The sequence below is a fragment of the Schistocerca americana genome, chromosome 1 (genome assembly GCF_021461395.2).
Source record: "Schistocerca americana isolate TAMUIC-IGC-003095 chromosome 1, iqSchAmer2.1, whole genome shotgun sequence".
NCBI classification, from domain to species: Eukaryota; Metazoa; Arthropoda; class Insecta; order Orthoptera; family Acrididae; genus Schistocerca; species Schistocerca americana.
In genome coordinates, this window is record NC_060119.1 from 713,079,620 (window position 1) to 713,105,214 (window position 25,595).

Below are 25,595 nucleotides of genomic sequence, written 5' to 3' on the forward strand. Positions count from 1 at the left end.
AACAACAATTTTTAGTCAAGAAACGACATCTCAAGTAAAAGGGAAGTGGTCCTACGATATTCATTTAAAATACGGGCAGAAAATGTCCGTATCAAATGCATTAAAGCTACGTTAAGAGCGTTACAAGAATGCTTGCAAAATTCCCAAACTAAGTCCATTTCGTAATCACAATACACGAAAAATTCACCAGTCCAAAAGATTTCAGAGTTCAGCACGAAGATTCACAAGTTAACACACACGATATAGTATCGCATACTCTGTGTATGCGCAGTTCCGTATTGCAAACGAGAATGTTAGATTCCTACTCTGGAACACATTCAGACCTCTCGAATTATAAAGTCCCTTCAGACGCATGATAGCGACCGCTCACTGCCCAGATTCAGACACCTCCATGATCGAGTCACGCTCGTTTATCACTGGCAGGTCTGCATTCTTACAGTACACGACATAAAGTATGCAGAATCGCTCCCTTGAACTTTTCCCTCGAAGAGTCCCAGTCTCCACTTAACTCCAAAGTGTTCCGTCACTGACCGACTCTCATAATATATTACAACAATACTTAAATAAAGAAATGTTATAAACATTCTGTCGCGGTGATTCTTATCCATGTGAAGTCACCTAAGTCTTTGCCTGAAGCGATTTAGTGAAATCACGGAAAACTTAAATCAGGATGGTCGGACGCGGGTTTGTAGCGTCGTCCTCCCAAATGCAAGTCCAGTGTGTAAAACCACTGCGCCACCTCGTTTGATTCGAAATTTTTACCGTGCCAAGCTGTAACGGAGACCCACACCATAGTGCGCCGAACCACCCGCTGCATGACATACTGTCTGTTCCCGATCCTTGAACTGCCTCGTTTTGTGTGTCCAGCCACATTTGGCGCTACAGTCACGCTGACCTCACGCCACATGACGTCCAGCTTTTTGTGCACGTCTGGCAGTCCTCGCACAACGTCCTCTCACACTTCATTTCCAACGAGCTACTAATATGTTGTGTTACATTATCTATCTCGTCCATAACTTCTGCAGAACACAGTATTAACAGAAATAATATATGCCTTGGTATCATACCGATGTTTATTTGGACGTCTGACATTTGAAGTGCAGCTGATATTACGCTCCAGTTTGTCATCTGCAACTAATCGGGATTTTTCAGCATTACATGACATATATTTCCAATGTTAGACCTAAAAAGAAATTAATGTTTTTTTCCGCTTTGCTAATGTTAGATTATAAATGTGTCATTATATTATATTCCTCTGACTATACTGATATGTTGTTTTACTCTATAACTAATGTTTGTTAGGTTGGAAAGGTAGTTTTCGAAAATGTTGTGGCGCTGTGCTGATGAATGAGCTTTGTAAACTGGTGAGTGGGAAGGAGAGACAGGTGTGTGCAACCTGAATGAATGCACTTAGTTTTTCTTGACTTTGCTTTTTCATGCCTCTACTGTGCTTTTTGACGCGCTCTTTGTTTTTCATGCCTCTACTGTGCTTTTTGACGCGCTCTTTGAAGCACATGGAGTTGGTTGTACACATGGTTTCTGAAGCGCATGCATTTACTGCAGAACTGACTTTTATATCATCATAATTTAGTAGGCAGGATAACGAAACAATTTGTAGACAAGTTAACACAAGGATAAATCCCGTGGAATTAATAACGCTTTTCAACTAATCAAATAAATATTTATTAAAAATAATTCACACATTTGCGAATGATGCCTTTGCGCAATAATGGATACAAACGAAAACAAAAATAAGTAGCAATTAATGAAATGAAACAGAGCAACATAAACGTAACATGTGCGTGCATTCATTTAACTACACATTAATCACAAAATTCGAATGCAAACACTCATAGTTTGACGGCACAGTTTATCACTATTAAACGTGGTACAAAAAAAAGGTTCATTTTTCCTAAATATTCATGTTCGTATGGGTGCTCAAACTAAATCGCCGATACCGCCGTCAGATATTCTATGTTCGACGAAAAGATACAGCTTGACTCTATAGAATTTTTTTAAAATCCAACAATGGGCACCCGAACAAAGTCGAAGTGTTTAACTACACTGAAGAACCAAAGAAAATGGTACACTTGCCTAATATCATGTAGCCCCCCCCCCTCCCCCCGGGCACGCAGAAGTGCCACAACACGACGGGGCATGGACTCGACTAATGTGTGAAGTAGTGCTGGAGGGAATTGACACCATGAACCCTGCAGAGCTGTTCATAAATCCGTAAGAGTCAGAGGGTGTGGAGATCTCTTCTGAACAGCTCGCTGCAAGGAAACCCAAATATGCTCAGTAATGTTCATGTCTGGGGAGTTTGGAGGATACTTGTACACGTCCGTCCGCTCGATATAATTTGAAACGAGACTCGTCCGACCAGGCTACACGTTTCCTGTCATCAACAGTCCAATGTCGGTGTGGACGGGCCCAAAGGAGTCGTAAAACTTTGTGTCGTGCAGTCATCAAGGGCACACAGGTGTGCCTTCGGCTCCGAAAGCCCATTTCGATGATATTCCGTTGAATGGTTCGCACGCTGAGACTTGCTGGTATTAAAATTTGCAGCAATCTTCTGAAGTGTTGCACTTCTGTCAAGTTGAACGTTTCTCTTCAGTCGTCGTTGATCCCGTTCTCGTAAGATCTTTTTCCGGCCGCAGTGATGTCGGAGATTTGATGTTTTACCGGTTTCCTAATATTGACAGTACACTCGTGTAATGGTCCTACGGGAAAATCCCCACTTCATCGCTACCTCCCATCGCTCGTGAACCGACTATAACACGACATTCAAATTCACTTAAATCTTGACAACCTGCCTTTGTAGCAGCAGTAACCGATCGAACAACTTCGCCAGACACTTGTTGTCTTATATAGGCGTTGCCGATGGCAGCGCCGTATTCTGCCTGTTTACATCTCTCTGTACTTGAATACGCGCGCCTGTACCAGTTTCCTTGGCGCTCCAGTGTGGTCTGACTGCTTCGACAACCAGAGTAATTCGACTGCCGCCAAGCAGCCCACAGATCACAACTCTCGCAGGAGACGAAACTTGCAACGAAGAGTGACTGCCGACAAAAGACCGTATGTGCATTTGCTGCTGGCACTTACATACTTTGCATGACATCACACACTACTGAACTCATGTCAAATATCGAAACAATGATGACTATTCAAAATTAAGGTTCTTTACGTATGTACTCCTATGTTGCCTTCATATTACACTAGCTGGTCGAAAGTACTCAGATTCTTACTAGTGAATATTAATAAGGGGTATGTCCACGCTTCGCCTTTATAGCGGCTTGAATTGTGCTGGGGACACTTTCAATGGGGTGTCTGAATGTTTCTGGAAGATGAGCAGCCAACTTTTCCTCAAGAGCCGAAACGGTAGACGGTAGGGGTGTTGTACCTTGGGGTCTGAACCGAAGTAGACGTTGTAACTCATCACACAGTGGTACAATCATCGTCTCAGAAATGTTGAGCTCGCCAAACTCAAACCCTGCGACAGACTGCCAGAAGATGTACCGTGATTCATCATTACAAATTACTCATTCCTATTCTTCCACTGCCAAGTGGCATCGCTCTTTAAGCGTTCTTTAGCACTGACTACAGAAATACACGGCTTATGCTCGACCATTGTACCCCATTCTTTTTAATTCTTCACGTACCATCGTTGTGCTAGATGGACGGTTGATGCTGATGGAACTCACGAATTATTGCCCCTTCTATTTCGTGCGATTTTTTATAGCTACAATCTGCAATACTGAACAATCACTGTCCGTCAATGCTTGGTCTTGGTTAAGCTTTGGATTTTCTCCGCTTTTCGACTTCACAGTCACATAACGAACAGTCTACAGCTTCGGAGGGGTTGAAATTTGCTAATCACGTGACAAGGGTGGGCCAGTCGACATTCGAAGCCGCTGACCTCTCCTGACCGACGCATTCCACTGTTGCTGCTCCTCTGCTGACAACACAATACTTCCCGCCTCCTTTTATTCTGGCCGGTCCGCCTCTCGTGACATATAATCGTCAATTCCACATTACAGAAGGGTGTCCGGATACTTTTAATCCGATAATGTATGTGTAGCTGTCGGTAACTATTGATTTACAAGCAAGATTTGAAATGTAACCTCTTGTGCTGTTTGTTGACGTCATCAGGTTTCATTTTTTACTTCATATGAAATGGTCACTCTAGGTATTTGGGGAGCAAAATAACTGATGATGGTCGAAGTAGAGAGGATATAAAATGTAGACTGGCAATGGCAAGGAAAGCGTTTCTGAAGAAGAGAAATTTGTTAACATCGAGTATAGCTTTAACTGTCAGTAAGTCGTTTCTGAAAGTATTTGTATGGAGTGTAGCCATGTATGGAGGTGAAACATGGACGATAAATAGTTTACACAAGAAGAGGATAGAAGCTTTCGAAGTGTGGTGCTACAGAAGAATGCTGAAGATTAGATGGATAGATCACGTAACTAATGAGGAGGTATTGAATAGAATTGGAGAGAAGAGAAATTTGTGGCACAACTTGAATAGAAGAAGGGATCGGTTGGTAGGGCATATTCTGAGGCATTAAGGGATCACCAATTTAGTATTGGAGGACAGCCGGCCGGAGTGGCCGTGCGGTTCTAGGCGCTACAGTCTGGAACCGCGAGACCGCTACGGTCGCAGGTTCGAATCCTGCCTCGGGCATGGATGTGTGTGATGTCCTTAGGTTAATTAGGTTTAAGCAGTTCTAAGTTCTAGGGGACTGATGACCTCAGAAGTTGAGTCCCATAGTGCTCAGAGCCATTTGAACCAAGCCATGGAGGACAGCGTGGAGGGTAAAAATCGTAGAGGGAGACCAAGAGATGAATAGACTAAACAGATTCAGAAGGATGTAGGTTTCAGTAGGTACTGGGAGATGAAGAAACTTGCACGGGATAGAGTAGCATGGAGAGCTGCTTCCAACCAGTCTCTGGACTGAAGACCACAACAACAGTGGTTTCATTGTCATAAATTTACATTGTCCAAAGTAATATTCGCTCGTAAAACAGCTGTAACTTTCTTAATACTTGTCATAGAGTAATGCTTAAACTGCAGTGAGTTCTCTTCATCACCACAATTTTTACAGTGTGTTTGGTTTGATTGTGTCATGTTTGTAAGGTCTGTAACGTAGTTTCACTGAAAACATGATATCTACCTTACATTTCGTTGGCAGTAGTCACCATTGTGTCTTCTCCAGCCACGTCGGTCTTTCTTGTATGGAGTTGTCAGGCAAAATGCCCTGTCCAACGGACATTCTTGCATCACTGACAGTTGACGCCCGATTTGGCCGCTCTCGCTCCGCGAGCTTACTGCGTGTAATGTACAAAACTCGTTGATTTGTGTCTTCTGCAACACCGAGCCAAATGGCGCAGTGATAGTATCCCACTAGACTCGTATTCGGGATGGTGCGGAAGGGGAGGGGTGAGGAGGGAGCACTTCCAATCCTGACCAGCCATCTAGATTAAAGTGACACTTGACTCCCATAAGCCGGCCGGGGTGGTCGAGCGGTTCTAGGCGCTACAGTCTGGAACCGCGTGACCGCTCCGGTCGCAGGCTCGAATTCTGCCTCGGGCATGGATGTGTGTGATGTCCTTAGGTTAGTTAGGTTTACGTAGTTCTAAGTTCTAAGGGACTGATGACCTCAGACGTTAAGTCCCATAGTGCTCAGAGCCATTTGAACCATTTGACTCCCATAAATCGCGTAAGGCGAATGTTGGTATGACTCCTTTGAAAGGAGACAGCGTCCCGAATTCGATCTTCTGCTCCGTCTCTAATGGCCTCGATGTCGACAGGACGTTGAACCCCAATCTTCCTTCCTTCTTGTCTTCTACAAAGAATTCTAGTGAGATGAAGAGACACTTTGAAATCAGATGCCAGGATGCAACTAGATAGCAGTGTTTGCACTCCCTGCGTAAATAAAATTATTTCCGATGGCAGTACATGTAGCGCGCTCTGGCAGCTACACTAGAAAGAGAGCATGTCACAGGTGTCCGGCCGTGGCGCGAGTTCCCTTAACACGGCACTTCTCCGGAACTGCCCGCTTGCCTAGTTATGGTGCTGAGTGGATAGGGCGGTGAGGGGGCGGGGGCGGTGCACCTGCCAGGTGCCACGGGAGTGCTCCTGAATCGATTATTCGAACAAGGGGCGGAAGGCCTCCATCAACGAAAATGAGCTGTCGATACACTCGCTAGGCTAATCGCCCAGGAAGCCGGTGGGAGAGGAGGAGGGCCTACGCCATTAACTCGGATGAACGCATCTTCACAAGATTGCCTATCTTCACAAGTAAAATATTCCGGAACAGTATTGTGAAGCGTAGAGTTCAGTGCAAAATTTCTCTGTCACGCAGTATTTCATTGACAACTATCTAACGATTCATTAATTCCCAATATTATTAAACTAGCATAATCTTACGCATTAACCTTATAAAGGATGTATGTATGTACTGCAAGCAGTCACAGTGTTTCGGGATTACTAATCTTAACACATTAATTCGTTACGATGCATTCTGAGGCACTAGTGCCAGCCATTTAAGAGCCACTCCTACGAATCATTATAATAATGAATAATACAAATCGCTAACTAGATTTTCTGCTGTTTGGTGTGTTGCCAGGTCTTCATTAAGTCCAGAATATATGGATCTCTACTTATAAATTGAAAACATGTATGCTGTATTTCTTGCCAAAAAAGTTTTCGTGGATGTTTTTGGTGATACTATGCTTTTAAGGTAATTACTGCAACTGCGCTCACTGAAAACTGCTGTAGTCGAGCATCTGCCCTCAATTTTGTAACATTTATCTGCACTATCCTAAGTCGTGTTTCACGTTAACACAAAGTTTTTTTCAACTGAACCAACACAGCACAATGTAACAATACATATTAACTCAATCTGTATCTATTCTTAAGGAAAAATAGTACGGTATATTTGCACAAACCATTTCATTGTGTTCATACCATGATAAGAAAACATTGCCAGATCAATTACCCAAATTTAGGAGCAGCTCCTGTTGGGCAGTTTCTGATTTTTTCAAAATCATTGTGATGTTCATGTAAGGCGACCGGATTTTAACGGACCTTACATGAACTTTATCCGAAACGACAGTACGATACAGATTGAGATCCTCGGGAAATAATAATTACATTATATTAACAAAAGGCAAATGCAGTTAATCTCATCTACCCGAAAACTAAGAAAACAATCTCTACCAATAAATGGACAATGGTATGAAACAAACAAGTTAAAGCGAAACGTATTTTTGGAGACGAACCGAGTAGGTGGCTAATGATATCGTAGAACTCCCATTAGCAAGAATACGGTGAGCTTCAGCGCACTAAGGGATAAGGCCACAACAATACATTACTCCTTTTAGCATAAATAAGGCCGGGACGTTGGGTAAGTGGCTGCACGTCATTAACAGGGCCAGGCCGCGACCCACGAAGAAAAATAAAAATGTTTATTCACCTCTAGCGAGACGGTGATTGGCTGAAGCCATACTTGGCGACGCAGACGCGACACGGTGGGGGAGATCCCCGTTATATAAAAGCATTTTGAGATCAAAAGGCTCTCTCTCTCTCTCTCTCGTCTCGTGGCGGACCGCACAGGTGTGTGGAAATAAGCGAAGGCGTTGAGAGTTTGCTTTCTGCGAAGTGAGGACGATACGCTTCACATATCGTGGCGACAGATAGCAAAGCGGTAGTTAATTATTTCTGCGGGAATTTTTGCGGGCAAGGAAATTTTGCATGTCGCTCCAACCCATAGCGAGTGTGCAATAGCCATTATTTCGACTAGGGAATGATTAACGTTCTACGGAACGCAGTAAAATTGCGAATGAGTGAATTCAGTCAAGGCCAGACTGGGGAATTAGCGTTTCAGCTCCAGCACAGAAACAACGCCATTGCAGAGGCCGCTTGGTGAAGTACCACCGCACTTTAGGCCACAGTAAATGTTGAAACTAGATTGTCCTCACTCCAATTTGCGTACGTTTCGACCACTGAATATCAAATGCTAGGATACCAATCTACCCTTACATTGAGTACATGAGAGATTTTTCATTGGTTCAAAAAGTAAATTTATTCTCCACCAACTTGGTGCATTGACCAGCTATGACAACGTAGATTTAAATGAGCTGATGAGGATTTGTAATATTCATTCTTTCCTGTGATTAAAAATTTCATGTGTAGAGATAACGGTTTTAATAATCGTCATTTCACTATGTCCAAGAATTAAATATTTTGTTATTGATTATCAAAAGTAATTGAACATGATTGTTGTTTACCACTTGACGCCTGAAAGCAACAGTTGATATATTATATGTAGAATAAAAAAGAGAATAGCGGTTTTGTCTTTCTAGAATAGACCCCGAACTTTCACTTTTATTAATTCATGCACACTAGGTACTTGACAACAGCATTTCTAATGATTTTTATTTCGATACGCACCTGATATTAGCTGCCTTACAGAGCCGGTGTCATAGGCATAGAATGCCTGTTTGACACCCTGGGCTTTTTTCCATTTGCGCACTAAGTGGTAAGCTAAGTTTGCACACATTAGTACATTCACTGTGCAGATAAAAAGGTCGGACATACGACATTCTGAATCATGGTTTAATGGTAGTACTTCAATTTATAGACGGATTTGAACCTCTAGCGATCGATACGAATATCTGCTGCCTCACAAACACATAGACATTTTCTAGTTTGATATATCGTTTATTCTAATCATAGTTGCAGTATAGCTCTAATGAACATACCTGCCTCGGTAGCCAAGACTGCAAGCGGTCTATTCCGAAGTAGCTGATTGGAAACCTGGAGCTGCAACAAATTTTCAGTACTAGTACTTCGTCAGAAAACGGAGGAGAGGCCGTTGCGGAAAGTTGCTATCACCAGATTTTGCACCAGTGTCTTGTGCCGCGTTTCCGAAAAATGAATATATACAGGAAGATTCCAATAATCACGAAAGCGAAGTTGGTTTTGGTGCCTTCACTGGGTGATTGACGTATTGCGCACAGTATAATGAGGTCTGCCAGTCGTCTAACGATGCTGTATACCCAGTTGTGAGGTTTGTGATAGACACGATAGAAAGGAACTAGGTTGAGAAGTTGGCGTCTGAAGTGGGGTGTCGATGGTGGAACAGATGCAGCAAAGTGCGATGTTAACGATCATACAATTATTGTGCCAGAGAAGCATTGTGAAAGGGCAGAGTACGATAGGTGCTGAAAAACAGCAAGGCATTTCCCTCGAATGCTTAGCACGAAGTTTAGACACATGAGCCTTCAAAGTGCGGACAAAACTTTTGGCCTCACCGTTGGATTGAGGAGAAACTGGAGCCACTTCGTTATGCTGAATCCCATGTTTTGGGCAAAATTGTTGAAACTACAACGAAGAAAACTGCGGGCCATTGCCTGAAACGGTACTTTCTGGCAACCCTTCTAAACAAAAGACAAAACAGAATGCCTTGAATGCGTGGGTTCAGATGCTATTGTCGTTGGACTTTAAATGGTTGGTTAACTACTTTTGAGACAATTATATGGCGTTGTATTCAATTGTCTTTTAAATCAGTTATCTATTCCTTTTACCTCTTTCCTGCTGAAACGAATTTATACCTACTGAATAGTTAGCATACGACCACTCGATCCAGATTGTACAACTTGCCTTCAATAATTGTAGCAACTCTCTTGTCCCTGTGTTAATGAAACCAAATCGTGATGACGCAAGACGAGCCAGTGCAATGCTCGTTGTTTTCAGATGATAGTAAGTAAACTGCCCTTGTAGTCGGCCACCGTGCACAAGGGCAAGGCCAATGCAAAGATGAGAACGAACTGGGTACGCAATAGGTTATATATATATATATATATATATATATATATATATATATATATATATATATATATATATATATATACTTCTGGAAATTGAAATAAGAACACCGTGAATTCATTGTCCCAGGAAGGGGAAACTTTATTGACACATTCCTGGGGTCAGATACATCACATGATCACACTGACAGAACCACAGGCACATAGACACAGGCAACAGAGCATGCACAATGTCGGCACTAGTACAGTGTATATCCACCTTTCGCAGCAATGCAGGCTGCTATTATCCCATGGAGACGATCGTAGAGATGCTGGATGTAGTCCTGTGGAACGGCTTGCCATGCCATTTCCACCTGGCGCCTCAGTTGGACCAGCGTTCGTGCTGGACGTGCAGACCGCGTGAGACGACGCTTCATCCAGTCCCAAACATGCTCAATGGGGGACAGATCCGGAGATCTTGCTGGCCAGGGTACTTGACTTACACCTTATAGAGCACGTTGGGTGGCACGGGATACATGCGGACGTGCATTGTCCTGTTGGAACAGCAAGTTCCCTTGCCGGTCTAGGAATGGTAGAACGATGGGTTCGATGACGGTTTGGATGTACCGTGCACTATTCAGTGTCCCCTCGACGATCACCAGTGGTGTACGGCCAGTGTAGGAGATCGCTCCCCACACCATGATGCCGGGTGTTGGCCCTGTGTGCCTCGGTCGTATGCAGTCCTGATTGTGGCGCTCACCTGCACGGCGCCAAACACGCATACGACCATCATTGGCACCAAGGCAGAAGCGACTCTCATCGCTGAAGACGACACGTCTCCATTCGTCCCTCCATTCACGCCTGTCGCGACACCCCTGGAGGCGGGCTGCACGATGTTGGGGCGTGAGCGGAAGACGGCCTAACGGTGTGCGGGACCGTAGCCCAGCTTCATGGAGACGGTTGCGAATGGTCCTCGCCGATACCCCAGGAGCAACAGTGTCCCTAATTTGCTGGGAAGTGGCGGTGCGGTCCCCTACGGCACTGCGTAGGATCCTACGGTCTTGGCGTGCATCCGTGCGTCGCTGCGGTCCGGTCCCAGGTCGACGGGCACGTGCACCTTCCGCCGACCACTGGCGACAACATCGATGTACTGTGGAGACCTCACGCCCACGTGTTGAGCAATTCGGCGGTACGTCCACCCGGCCTCCCGCATGCCCACTATACGCCCTCGCTCAAAGTCCGTCAACTGCACATACGGTTCACGTCCACGCTGTCGCGGCATGCTACCAGTGTTAAAGACTGCGATGGAGCTCCGTATGCCACGGCAAACTGGCTGACACTGACGGCGGCGGTGCACAAATGCTGCGCAGCTAGCGCCATTCGACGGCCAACACCGCGGTTCCTGGTGTGTCCGCTGTGCCGTGCGTGTGATCATTGCTTGTACAGCCCTCTCGCAGTGTCCGGAGCAAGTATGGTGGGTCTGACACACCGGTGTCAATGTGTTCTTTTTTCCATTTCCAGGAGTGTATATATATATATACTAATTAACGCGAATGGACCCAGAAGGATCACGCAAAGCTTTCTGACGTCGTTTCTTCCATACTTCTTTCATTCGTTCTCCATGTTTTCTTTTTCTTTCTTCTGTCCATTTTGTTCCTGGTCTCTTTAGTGCTTCCTTCTCCGACAATACAATCCACTTTTCCACCTTATTTCTAAAAGTTTTTCTATCTTTGACATCTTTAAGTTCAATATTTGCTTTTTGTAAATCTAATTTTACTTGGCTAATCTATGGTGTTGTTGATTTGACTTTTTCTATGTAAGTGAGAATTCTGTTGGTGAGTCGTGTGGGGGGGAAGTCTAGTGACATGTCCATAAAATTTTAATCTTCGCCTTCTTATGCCTGCTGCCAGGTTTGATATAGTTTCTGTGGTTCTTCTTGATTGTATCCGGTATCCTTCTTCTGTTAATTTTGGACCTAAAATCTTTCTCATAATTTTGCGTTCTTCTTTTAGTATTTTTTCGAAATCACATTTTGTGTGGAGTGTGAGCGTTTCACTAACATATAGTGCTGCTGGCTTAATTAGTGCGCAGTAGTGTCTGATTTTTGTGTTCGAGGAGATGCATTTTTTATTGTATATTTCATATGTCATACCATATGCTCTCTTCATTTTCTGTTGTCTGGTCTTCTGTGCAACTTTCTCTCCTCCGGTTGGCTCCAAAATTTCACCTAGGTATTTAAAATGTTTTACTCTATTTATTTTTCCATATTTTGTGTTCAAACTGTGTATATGGAATTTCGTACAGAAAAATTCTGTCTTTTGAAACGAAATTTGTAAACCTACTTTATCCGCGCATTCCTTAAGGATCTCTATTTGTTTGGTGGCGATTTCTTCATCATCTGCAAGTATGGCCAAGTCGTCCGCGAATGCTAAACAAGATATCTCCACGTTGTCTTTGGTTCTACCAAGATGGATTGGTTTCCAGTAGGATTAATTTTTTAATTCTTTTTCCCATTCCTTAATGACTTTATCCAGGACTATATTAAACAGAAGTGGAGATAGCCCGTCACCTTGACGTACTACAGTTTTTATGAGAAAAGGTTCAGAGATTTCTCCCCTGAATTTAACTTTAGATACAGTGTCTGTCAGTGATTCTTTGATAAGCCTTAGTGTTTTGGAGGCAAGTCCAAGTTCCTCTAAAATGTTAAACAAAGATTGCCGGTCAATTGAGTCATAGGCTTTCTTAAAATCTACAAATGTACAAATTATGGGGGCATTTCTAATTGCTTTGTGTTTTAATATTGTCTTTAAATTAAATATTTGTTCTATGCATGAGCGACCGGGGCGGAAGCCTGCTTGATAATCACCAATTTGGCGTTCCAGCTGCTCTTGTGTTCTTCTCAGCAGGCATGTTGAGAGAATTTTGTAGGTGACTTGTAAAAGTGAGATTCCCCTGTAGTTATTGACATTTGTTCTGTCTCCTTTTTTATGTAACGGGTGAATAAGGGCACATTTCCAATCCTCTGGTAATTTTTCTGTTTCCCATATTTTTGTTATTATTTTTGTGAGCTCTTGCAACGTCTTTGGTCCTAGGTTTTTTAATAGCTCTGCAACAATGCCATCTTCGCCAGATGTTCTATTATTTTTTAAGTTTTTAATTTGACATTTGATTTCTTCCTGTGTTGGTGGTAATGAATCCGGTTGAGCGTTGGCACAGATTTCTTTGGGAAACCTTAAACTAGGTTCTGGGCAATTTAGTAGGTTAGAAAAATATTGAGCCAATACTTGACAGTTTTCCTGGTTTGTTAGGGCTAATGTACCATCTGGTTTTCTGAAACATAAATTTTGAGGGATATATCCTCGTATTTTATCTGCGAATGTTCTGTAGAAGTCTCTTGTATTACAGTTTTGGAAATTTTCTTCTATGGCATCCAGTTGTGCCTTTGTGTACTTCCTTTTTGCTTGCCTAATAGATTTTGAAACCTGTTTTCTAACCTCGTTAAATAAATGTAGACTTTCTTGTGATTTTTTACTGTTATATTCTTGAAATGCCTTTTTTCTCCTTTCCAATGCATTTTCACAGTCTGAATCCCACCAAGGGTGTTTGAATATCTTTTTCAAGGGAATAGTTTCCTTAGCTATTCGCGTGATTTTAGAATGAAATTCTTCCCATGTGTTTGCCTTTTCCTTCTCCCATTCTTCTTTTGCTTTAGATTCTTTAATCTTCTTGGTGTCATATTTCTGTATTTCTGTTTTCTTCTGATGACTTCTTCGTGCTGTAAACTTGATTTTAATTCTAGTTAGGTAATGGTCTGAATCAATGTTTGCTCCTCTGTGTACTTGGACGTCGTAAATTTCTTTTTGTACTGGGTATGAAATCGCCACATGATCTATTTGAAACTCGCCAATTTGTTGTATAGGAGATCTCCATGTCTTTTGTTTTCTTGGACATTTTCTTAGAGATGTTGACATTATCTTCAGGTTATTCTGCTTACATAGTTCGACGAGCCTTGTACCATTTTTATTGGTAAATTTATGTGCAGGATATTTGCCTACGGTTTTTTGGTGGATTTTCTCTCTACCAATTTGGGCATTAAAATCGCCGAGTAGAACTTTTGTATCATCTTTTGGAATCTTGGCCATTATATTCTCCAAATTTTCCCAGAACTTTTCTGTTTCTATGGGGTTTTTCTTGTTGTCTCCGTTTGTGGGAGCATGAACATTAACCATTGTGTATGTTTTGTTGGCACATTGTAAGCGCATCGTCATTATCCTAACTTCCTTGATGGAGCTGAGCACGCTCTTGTGTATGATAAACGCCATCCCGAGATGGGGGGCTCCTCTTCCGATTCGTTTATCCGTCTTGCTCTTAAAGATGCGATAGTTGCCATAATCTGATGTTTCTTCATCTGTAAAACGTGTCTCCTGTAAAGCTAGTATTACTATCTATTGCTTTTCAAGTTCTGTTGTAAGGTTTAGAAGTTTTCCTGGTTGGATTAATGTATTTATGTTAAAGGTTCCAATGTATGTAGGTGTTTTAAGTGGAAGTTTGCCAGAGAGCTCCGACTTTCTCTGATGTAATCGTGTAAGTCCAGGTTCCCCAGAATCCGAATTCCTGGTTGCCATCTGTTGATGGGTGGATTGGTTACCACCTGGGGTAATGTTGTTATTACTTGCACGAGTCATACTTGCTTGTTATCAAGTTGGTCCAGTGTTTCCACTGGGTGTTTAGAACCAGGGATTGTTAGTTCCTGGCGCATTATGACCAGCCGCACATTGTGTGAACAGACGCTGACCAGGATGCCGATGGTTCATACTTCAGACGCGTCCTGGATTTGGGTGTTGACAGTGCTTATTGTAATGGCGGCACTCACTCACCATGACACACCAAAATCTTCGGGTTCTGTGGTTTTGAATGAGTGTGACCCTTTCCAAAAGTCACCCTCCCACACCCTCGTGATGCTGCCGCCTCGGTCCGGGACTGCTTATTTGGGTTTCCCCTTATTCGCAGCTGTCCACCATATCTGATGGATCGTTCGCTATCCGTCACCTGCGACCCGCCCTGTACCTGAGGCTAGGGGATATATATATATATATATATATATATATATATATATATATATATTAACGAACTGCTGGGTACGATGACATCATTGCTGCACAAACAACGAAGGGCAGACCAGCGTAGAGAATTGGAGGAAAGCACAGACGAGCGGCGACTATGTACAGAGGTAGCTGGAAGGTAGCTGTTGTAAATAAAAAATTTTTGATTCTTCGCTGTGTTTTTCATTTCACGACCGATCGGACCTTACTTTCCGAACAGCTATTCATTTGATAAAGTGTGATTATTTGATGTCATGCATTTGCGTGCTATAATAACAGTGTGGGTCCACATGCTCATGGCATGCTACAAAACCTACTGCTTAGACTCTTTTCATATTAGGTCAGCTGTCGTTACAACTATTCTGGTTTATGAAAATTCTCTTTTCCTTTGCTATACTCATTGTGAATCGTTGTGCTAAATAAGTTTTTCTTGTCTATGTCATCTTCTGCACATTTAACAGTCAAAAAAATGGCTCTGAGCACTATGGGACTTAACTTCTAAGGTCATCAGTCCCCTAGAACTTAGAACTACTTAAACCTAACTAACCTAAGGACATTACACACATCCATGCCCGAGGCAGGATTCGAACCTGCGACCGTAGCGGCCGCGCGGTTCCAGACTGTAGCGCCTTTCAAAAATGGTTCAAATGGCTTTGAGCACTATGGGACTCAACTGCTGTGGTCATAAGTCCCCTAGAACTTAGAACTACTTAAACCTAACTAACCTAAGGACAGCACACAACACCCAGCCATCACGAGGCAGAGAAAATCCCTGACCCCGCCGGGAATCGAACCCGGGAACCCGGGCGTGGGAAGCGAGAACGCTACCGCACGACCACGAGATGCGGGCTGTAGCGCCTTTAACCGCACGGCCACCACGGTCGGCATTTAGCAGTCAAATCGCGTTACTAGTGGCATTTATGAGTCTAAACATTGAACATAAGAGTGCTTTTTTCAACTCAGGGTATATTCCTGATATACTTTTAGAGCTACTCCGTTTATCGAAAGCTAGGAGGACGCTTAGAACGTCGATGCCTCAACCAGTCTGAAAACAGAATGCTTTGAGGCAGAGTGGCCGCTTCTGCAGATCCGCTCCGTTTTCCCGCCTGCAGTTCTCCTCAGATCAGCCGCCCCCGAGCAAGACAAACGGACCGTTGCACCGGTGACAAATGCTGCCCCCCTCCCGTCGCCACCGGGGCGCCCGCATTGTTTGCAAGCGCCGGAGCTAGAGCAAACGCGCCGATGATAGCCCCGACCCGCTGAACGGCTGTCAACAAGGGGCGCGTCCGCTTTGTGCCGGAGAACCTCTCAGAGCCACTTCTGTTTCTCGCCACTTGTTTGAAAAGAGAAGAGAAGAGGGACGTCTGACACTGGCTTGCTCGGGTCTGTTTGTTTTTCGCCACCGCCCCGGCGAACTGTTTTAATATGCAAATATGTCATAAAAGCGAATGAAAAGTCAACATTCGGTCTGAAGTGAGGGAACCTAGACAATGTTGCTTTCTCTTGTAAACTCTACTCACTTTCGACTAATAACGTTGGTGTTAAAAGTTGTGATCAAAATAGCAGAGGGTTGGGTAAACGTGTAATTCAGCAGAAATTTTTACTCGAACACATTTGTAAGGTGTGGTTACACATCTCGTTAGCTGTTTTTTTTTTCTTTTTTACCTTTCTAGCAATGGGTGAGAACTGTAAAAATATGGCAACATTTGCAAATAACATTCAAAAAATAGTCGAAGGCGACAAGTATTTATGGTTGAAGTAGAACAAAGTTTATTTTATTAAATAAAATTGCGTTCACTGAGATTGATGGCCACGCAATAAAAAAAGAAAAGAAAAATTTTTTTGACGTGGAAAATTCGTCCTTACAGTTCACGTATGCGTGCAGCAATTTCAGAGTCCGATCTTGCCTTCAGTTCAAGAAAATCGGAAATCAGAGCCCATTAAATGATTCTGTAGTCACGGAAAAGCGCTAAGCTGTAATAAAATTGACCAAAAATATCCATTTACAAACTTCTAGCATGCTAAGAGTAACTGCAGGGCAGCAGCTTGGTTAATCAATACAATGAAAAAACAGCTGAAATAGCAAGTTTCACTTTTATCTACGTGATGTCCGCCCCCTGTAGCTGAGTGGCAGCCGGCACGGTAGCTCAGCGTGTTCGGTCAGAGGGTTAGCTGCCCTCTGTAATAAAAAAACTGAGTTAATAGATCAACACCGAACTTAAAAACGGGTGTCTTAGGACATCCGCTCCGATCAAATTCAACGAACAAAAAAAAAAAAAAAACGTACAAAATGAGATTTAAAAAAAAAAAAAAAAGTGGTCAGCGTGACGGAATGTTAATCCTTAAGGGCCCTGGTTCAATTCCCTACTGGTCCGGAGATTTTCTCCTCTCAGGGATTGGTTGTTATGTTGTCCTAATCATTAACATTTCATTCCCATCGACGTGCAAGTCGCAGAAGTGGCGTCAAATCGTAAGACTTGCACCAGGCGAACGGTGTACCCGACGGGAGGCCTAGTCACACGACATTTATTTTATTACTACTTGATGACTAGTTTCAGTTCGGGATTTTAAATCATCTAACTAGTCAAATTGACATTTCTCAAAATATAAGAACAATGTCAAGACAGCTATATATACATATGAACACTCACAGAGCCTGTGTGTGTGTGTGTGTGTGTGTGTGTGTGTGTGTGTGTGTGTGTGTGTGCGTGTGTGTGTTTGTATGTGCTCTGTAACTGTTCATTTGCACTGTGTTGGTACCTTGATATGGTTCTTATATTTTGTGGAATGCCATTTGTACTATCTGGATGATTTGAAAATGGGTGCTGACCAAAAAATAGTCATCAAGTAAATAAAAACGAAATATGCAACTTTGACTGTTTTTCCGTTGTATTAATATCCATTTAGTTTCTCATTAGTGCCGGTAGTTGGCGAGGAATGAATTTTAACAGGTTTCAGTTCACTGCAGCGTTCGCGAGACAAAGCAAAACGTAAAGTTTGAGCTCGCTTCAGTGTCGAACAACCACCGAAAGTTAAAGTTATCGTAATCTGCGAATAGCTATCGCTCACGAGTCGCTTATAATGTGTCACTGACATCATCCTGCCCTGTTCGTTACAACGAAAATATCTTTTATGATCACCATCCTGTTATTGCAAATATAACATTAAAACTATATTTGCCGCCTACAAACAACGTTGTGAGTCCAGAGGTTGTCTTGTTATTGACAAATTACTCGTAAAAGTCATATAAAACTTTTCTGCAACATTGGCTCACACAAGCAATACATGTCTCTCAGTTAGCACGAGTGTGACCGGACACTTTCTCCGAATCGGCTTTTGACTACCTTTGGCCTAGTGCCCTAAGAATTAACAATACATGCACCCTACTCTCTTGGCAAAAGCTTTATTACTGGCCGATGTGCATAAATTTAACGTTATGTTAAAAATACTGAATACTGTAAAATCACTGAGACAGGGAACAGGTAATGTATGGACCTACCCCGTGCTGACTTCATAACGCATGTTACTGTGGAGAACTGCGTATTCTGTTGTGTAACTAAAAAAAATTGTTTCTTACTTGTAACGTTAAAAATATTTAGTATTTTAAAGTATGGTACTCACATTTTATAATATCAAAAAGTATAATTCATTTAATACCTCGTTTGAGTTAGTAGCACTTCAGGTTCTCATACAATTAATATGTTAAGGAAATTAGGCTAAATGACAACAATTAATAATGCTGTAGGTGGCATAGTTCTTGGCTTATAGAAACATTTTAAGCGGCAACTTACGCTTTCTGATTAATGTAGCGTTACTGGATCGTTCTAAATATTCAGGATTTTTACGTAGTGTGTTCCGTGTGTGTGGGAAACATGTATCCTAGCGGTAGGGAAATCCACCGCGTGTTCAGTGTCTCTCTCGACTTGCCGTATAGAGTGTACCTGTGCTCTTCCTCATCATCCATTATGATACATTCTGAGCCATGAAAATAGTGCAAATGTGAAGTATTTATATTGGTTTTTTAATGTAACACAAGTACTTAAGTTCCTTGGAAATGAATCGAATTAACATCTCATGAAATGTTGGAGATGACGTTGGAATCAAATCACTGATAAGGGATGCCTTTAATGCACAATGTTGCTGTTTTGGTCTTCAGTCCGAAAACTTATTTGATGCAACTCCCCACGCTAGTCTACACCGTGCAAGGCTCTCCAGCTCTGTATGACTGCTGCAACTATATCCAATTGAACTTACTTACTATATGCATACCTCAGTCTACCTTTACACTTCTTACAACCCACACTTCCGTCCATTACCAAACTGACAACTCCTTGATGTACTAGTGTGTGTCCTGTCAACTGATCATTTCTTTGTCGATTTGTGCAATAAATTTATTTACTGCCCGATTTGATTTGATACGTTCTCATTTGATATCCAACCTACCTATCTAATCTCCATCATTCTTCTGTAGCACCACACTAAAATGCATGTGCTGTTTATCGTCCACGTTTCACTTTCGTGCAGTGTTGCCCTCCACAACAATCTTCGTAAAAAGACAACCTGTTGCTGAAACTTATCTTCAATGTTGGCATATTTTTCTTCTTCAGAAACACTTTCCTTGCAATTGCAAGCCTGCCTTTTATAACCTTTGTACTTCTCCATCGTCAGTTACTTTGTTGGCCACATAGCGAAACCCATCTACTACTTCGTGTCTCGTTTTCTTAACTGATTCCCTCCAACACTTTATTTAATTCGGCCACAGTCATTAATCCTTGCTTTAGTTAGGTTTATATTCATCTAACTACTACTTTTGAAGTCTTTATGCATCCATTTCAACTTGTCCTCCAAGCGCTCATCGTGTTCCCAGAATTCAATGACATCGGTAAAGCTCAAACATATATTTCTTTCCAAATTTCCCCTTGATTTCTTTTACCGCTCGCTCATTGTATAGATGGGGACGGGTTATAACCATGTTTCACTCCTTTCTCAACTAGTGCTTCCCTTTCGCGACCTCCGATTCGTATAACTAGAGTCTTGTTTCTGTACAAGTTGTAAATAAACTTTCTCTTCCCGTATGTTATTGGTGCTACTTCAGAGCTTGAAAGAGTGTATTACAGTTAACTTCACGAAAGTTTTTTCTAATTCTATAATATACATTAATAAATTATTATAAAGTCTATTGCTCCATGCATTCTACACAATGGGGCCACGTTCTCACAACATAGATCAGACAGAATCGAAAACTACGTACAAGTTTACAGTAAACTTTGATTTGAAAAGCTAAAGGCTGCCAGGATGGTTAATGTAAATTATTGAAATACACTGCTTATTAATTGCTGAAGAACAACTGTCACTTGCTAAGGAAGAACTGCCAATTGCTAAGCGGAATCTACAATTGCTGCGGAACACCCAACCAATGATAGCAAAAGGAAAAGTAGAGAGCAGGGCGTGTTAACTGTACCGAAGCCTGTGCACGAATGGCTAAATGGTTCAAATGGCTCTGAGCACTATGGGACTTAACATCTGTGGTCATCAGTCCCCTAGAACTTAGAACTACTTAAACCTAACTAACCTAAGGACATCACACACATCCATGCCCGAGGCAGGATTCGAACCTGCGACCGTAGCAGTCGCGCGGTTCCGGACTGAGCGCCTAGAACCGCTAGACCACCGCGGCCGGCCTGTGCACGAATGCTCTGTACGTATCCATGCAGTACGCTGTATGACGAAGTTTGTTGTGGAACCGATTAGTGCGATATTCCGTGTGGCACGGCAACATATCTGCAAGACATCATCTAAGTGCTTGTGATAGTGGACGAACAGTTGGACGACTCAAGGCCGGTCAGAGTGTCACTACTGTGGCCACAGTAACAGGTAAGTCCAAAAGTGTCATCTAGCGATTTAAAAAAGGCCGCTGAAGGTGGAAATGCTATGCAGAACCATATCGTCGGTCGTAGACGGACCACCGCACCGCAAGAGGTTCGACAAGTAGCCCTAGCGGCGGGAAGAAATAAACAACTCACTCCTAGGCAGCGCTGCAGACATTGCAACCGTTACCGGTAAAAGTGTATCTGCCAGAACCATTTCTTGTCGATTAAATCAGGCTTGTCTGTACGCTAAGAAGCCTATTAAATGCATCACAAGTTCCCTACACCAAAGTTCTTTGGTGTAGGGAGCATATTGGTTTGGGTCAACAGCAGTGGCCCAGAGTGCTGTCTCCGCTTTATTGTGGCAAGTGATTCTCGCCATCAACTAGTGTGGAGAGAGAGGGTAACGGAATACACACCTCAGCATGTTCATGGCGTGGGCAGGCATTATGCGCAAAGATCGAATGCCGCTTCATACCTTTGTAGGCACCATTACAGCGCCATGATATTGCAGACAGATTATTCTGGGTCGAGTCCATCTGCTCAGGGATTTGGTAGGTCCCGACTTCCTGTTTACGGACGACAATACCCGCCCACACAGGCTCAATGACGTATCGGACTGTGAAGATATTGAATGTATGGAATGGCCTGTGTACTCCTCGGACCTAAACCCTGTAGAGCATGCCTGAGATAAAAAATGAAATGTTGTGTGACTAGGGCCTCCCGTTGGGTAGACTGGTCGCCTGGTGCAAGTCTTTTTTTTAGTTGACGCCACTTCGGCGACTTGCGTGTCGATGAGGATGATATGATGATGAAGGCAACACAACACCCAGTCCCTGAGCGGATAAAATCTCCGACGCAGCCGGGAATCGAACCCGGGCCCCTTCGTTCGGTGGTGTTCGTTGCGTTTGGCGTGGGCGGACGTCACATGACATCCGTTCGAGTTGATCGTTGATTCCTTTACTGAGTTTTTTTATTACAGAGGGCCACTGCCTCACTGACTGAACACGATGAGCTACCGTGCTGGCAACACCACTCAGCTATCGAGGCGAACATGCTTGAGATGCTCTTGGCAGACGTTTTTCTCAACGGACCCTCTCTCCCCGTAAAATACAAAAGAGGAGAGATTCGAAAAGTGCAACAGAAACACGTGTGCCTCAAAAGAGAAAGTGAACGTTGGTAGACCTGTTCTACCACATATCTTCAAACACTACATGTTTGATTGCAAGTAATATCATCGACCAATGATTTACCTATATTTGCTGAAGTACCAGCAACTAGCAAATATAAATATGCGATCAACAGTACGGACAATTATACTAGATCCACTGGATATAGGTAATTGAGAAGACATTATTGATATTCCTAGGGATACTTTCCAATTCGGGACACGCTCAGGTCGGATCTAGGAAAAAAGCAGAAAGCGCGTTCCCTGCTTGTGGCAAGTATTTATTACCATCGACAGTGACATTACTCGATGTGACACACACACACACACACACACACACGGAGAGAGAGAGAGAGAGAGAGAGAGAGAGAGAGAGAGAGAGAGAGAGAAAGAGGGGGAGGGAGGGAGCGAGGGGGAGGGGGGGGAGAAAGATTGTACAAGAAAGACAAAAGAACGAAATGGAGTATGGAAGAGCATGAAATTAATAATAAAGGTTCCATAATATGTCCCATTTACTCTGCACGAAGTTCAGATACAGAATGAGACCTCATCGACATCGAGAGCATTATGGACGAAGCTGCAGCTCCGTTGGAGAACGATAAAATTAGAAAATAGACGTTACCTTGTTTAAGGAACTATTCCTGCAGTAGCCTGAAATGGTTAAGAGATGCCACGGAAAACCTAAATGATAATACCAGGGCCAATGTTCGACATCTCCTCATCTCGAGTCAACATTCCTAGCTATTGTGCTATTTTACTTGGTCAGATACTCGCAATCGTAGGCTCTATGCGGTAACAAGTTATCAGAATCATTTATTACGCTAAGAGACAACCAGTCCGGATTGCTGGTACAGCGCTGACTTCATATATATCATCCTCGGGAGAATCAGTTTTTGGTTTTATTTAAATTTTTTAGATTCCTATCCGAGTAAACGTTGTGTTCACCACCTGTGAGAATTTCAAACTGTGCACTGAGCTGGGACTCGTCGCTGGACGACTGCTTTTGCAGATCAGCCACTTCTTTCTACCTCAAGCATCAGAGCAGGCAGTTTTACCTGCCACTGGCTCCGCTCCATTCCCTCGCAAGTGCATCTCACTGAGAGCCTTTCGCACTAAATCAAGAAAAGTTGGTTAAAATCCCTGCAGCCATCGTCATCACGGGAGACGGCGTTCATGAGCAACCACGCTGTCACGGTACCCTTACAGCATGCTGCTGCTACCCTAACGGGAGCGCAGCGAGCCACGCCCACTGGCAGACGCAGTTCGGGTGGCGGCTGCCGTGGACCGGTTTGGCTCAGTCTGAGGCTCGGAGATAACACGGCAGGGGACGGGGGCCGCCGTACTGGGGGCGTAGCTCAGATGGTAGAGCGCTCGCTTAGCATGTGAGAGGTACCGGGATCGATACCCGGCGCCTCCAGAAATAATTTTAAGGATTATTATCCATGCTTAAAGCCCTCTAAGCGAACCAGCTACTAATTAAATTGAAGTGCATATCAAGTACGGTATGATGCAAATTTTGTGACATTTATCTGTGCAGCAAAAGTGTTCGATAGAAAAACACGCCTTTCATTTTTTTTTTTTTTTTTTGTTTAATGAGTCTGCGAACGAAAAATACTTCGTTTCTGAAACCGTCTGGTATCTAAAAGTTAAGTATATTAGAATGCTGTAATCAAACCACACATTTGTAAACATTGTGTAAACCGTTCCTCTCCTGACGCCACTCTTTCAAGGCCCGAGCTGAACCCATCACAGAACACGTCGCGTGGTGGGCTGACCACGCGGTCATAAATAGCTGTACAGCTGCAGTCATTTTCAGATATACTATTAAACTCTAAATCGACGCTGATATTTTGAGGCCCATTGTCTTGATCCACAGTTAACTGATTCTTCCCTCGCTTCAAGGTACAACAACTTGATAATTATCAATGAAAAGCACAGTATTGTGCACATTCTATACTATTCATTTAGTCAGTTAAACTATTTTTCGCTTACTGGGCCATCATCAGACATTATCTGACGATCGTCAGCAAAGAGGGCACAATATTCGCGAACAACATTGAAATAGATGTTACACAACCAAAGTGACAATGCAACAGTAGTGCAGTTAAAAACGTTAAATAGTAAATAAATACAATGGATACAATGTATAAACAATTAACATTAAACTTGAACAAAAAGGAAAGACAATGTCCACAGAATTTAAATTAACTGATCAATCCCAATAAAGTAAAATTAGTACGTGACGAGAGTACTGAAGAATAGCTTGCAGAAGTATTGAAGGTGATATAGAAATAGAGTAAAAGAGATGAGTGACAATTGCAACAACAGAATATATGGAGTATATAGAAAGTCATAATAAAATAAATTAATGCCGGATAAATGGAGGGACAGAATGTAACAACAGTGTGGGAAGCATTGAAGAACTGTGAGGATTAAGTGAAGTTTAGATAAGAGGAAATATTGAGCTGTATTTGGTTATTCAACACTAAATCAAGACTGTGAGCCAAGGTCACAAGTTTGCTGATTTCCAGGGCTTAAAACAGGTTCCGTTTTTTTGTGTTTTCAAAGTGCAGGGCATAAAACAGGCTGCCAGCAGCGGTCCTCGCTCAGCAGACACTCAGCAAATGTGTAGTTATAAATCTGCAACCTCCAGTAGAGTTCAGTTTCGGTCAACCTAATTGCTATGTCTCTGGCTCATTGATCAATATAAAACTTACAATAAGGAATACTAATTTTGTATAGCCCCCGGTTGGCTAGCTGGGTTTTACCATTACCACTGAAAAATATGCTGGGATGTGGTGTTCCTAACGTTGTAGAAAATATTATAGTTACAGGAGTTCAATGTTTTTCCTACACTCTGTGATACTTGTCTTAGGTATGAGGCTGTACACTACTTCCTAAAATATTGGAAGAAGCAACAGAAGGAGCTTACAGGGGGGGTATAATTTCAGTTTTTGTCTCTGATGCAAGATGTGGTCAGTCAAGACGGGGTTACAGATGTTGTTTGAATCACTAAATTCTATTATGTCTAACTTTACTTTGAAATCTCCTTTTGATGTGTTCCATAATACCCGAATATTACGACAGATTTAGGTTAACCCTTCCGTGTACAGCAAGAACTGATCTTACCAAAACAATGACCTCAGCATTCATTTCGCCTCATTCAATACCCAGTGGGCATATCACGCGGCGAGAACATCTAAAAAAAAACTCATTCCCAGAGTTTTGACGAAGGGAATACCGTGTAAACAGCTTCACCTGGTCATACTATGGTTGTGCAGGCGGGAGAAGAGTACTCTCCATCTGTGGAGGTGAAGGTAAGCTGATAAGACAGCGTGTTGTGTTTTAGTGTATGTATTCATCAGAAGACAGTAACTTATTGACGCAACTAAAGGACTCTCACGGCATGGGATTTGCTCGTCGCAGACAGAAAATCATCGTGCTACAGTTCGCTGATAATCCAGCAGTGGTTGCCGAATCGGAACGGAGACTAAGTCCGATACTTATTGAAATGGTGCTGATAGTAGCTGGTGATTATGCAAAACACGTAAACATAAAGAAAAAAAAGGTAAGGTTGCGCACAACAGGTAGAAAAACTGTATGGCTGTGTGTTTAGCTTGGACAACAGACACTTCAAGAATTGGATGGATT

General features: G+C 42.8%; 1 non-coding gene across 1 annotated transcript; it reads left to right on the forward strand.

The window, feature by feature from the left end:
* Positions 1-23,288: 23,288 nt before the first annotated feature.
* Trnaa-agc lies at positions 23,289-23,361 on the forward strand. The gene has a single exon. It is a non-coding gene; the product is annotated as a tRNA-Ala (tRNA).
* The last annotated feature ends 2,234 nt before the right edge of the window (positions 23,362-25,595 follow it).